The following is a 692-nucleotide window of genomic DNA, read 5'->3' on the forward strand; positions in this document are numbered from 1 at the left end:
GCCTAGATCTAGAATTCAATTTTAAAATCTGTTGTCCTGTTTTCATCAACATGTGTAACCTTTTCCGTAGACCAGAAGAGTATAGAATTGTAGAGGCATTGTTTACAAATGCAACCTTGGCCAGTTCTCTGATTGCGCTAGGCCTAAGCCGCAGAAAGCTAGGCTCTAGACGCGACGCGCTTCGTTTCGAAAGGCCTAACGCGCTTCGCTGTCGATACCGCGCCTGGTTATTTTTAGCTCGCGTCTCAGCGGTCACGTTCGCAAATGCACTGTTGTCACGGACCGCGAGGCTTCGTTTCCTGTCTCTATATTTTAGTGTCTCTGCTTTAACGAACGAAACTGCAAAATCGCCGAAAAAAGCAGGGATTTGAAATCTTTTCGTGTAGCGGAAATTTCCTGTTTAATACCTTTTGTGTTAATTAAACAAAGTCTACCGTTGTTGCATTTTTGAAACCTGAATGAGAGTGATGACTGAAGTTGGAAATTACCGTAAAACATGTTTTAAATTGATCAGCAGCTGAAAATTCGGCTGACATTCCAGCTGCAGTAGGCTGACTACACATCCCACCCACTGTTTCTGCCTTTATGATGTTATTTGTGACTAATGGGCCCAGGCAAGCTTAGGCCACACAGGAGTATGAGGACAGACAGTGAAATGTAATAAAGCATAGAATGTGAGGGGGAGGAGGGGG

Source organism: Aplysia californica, unplaced genomic scaffold, assembly GCF_000002075.1.
Source record: "Aplysia californica isolate F4 #8 unplaced genomic scaffold, AplCal3.0 scaffold00030, whole genome shotgun sequence".
Taxonomy (NCBI): Eukaryota; Metazoa; Mollusca; class Gastropoda; order Aplysiida; family Aplysiidae; genus Aplysia; species Aplysia californica.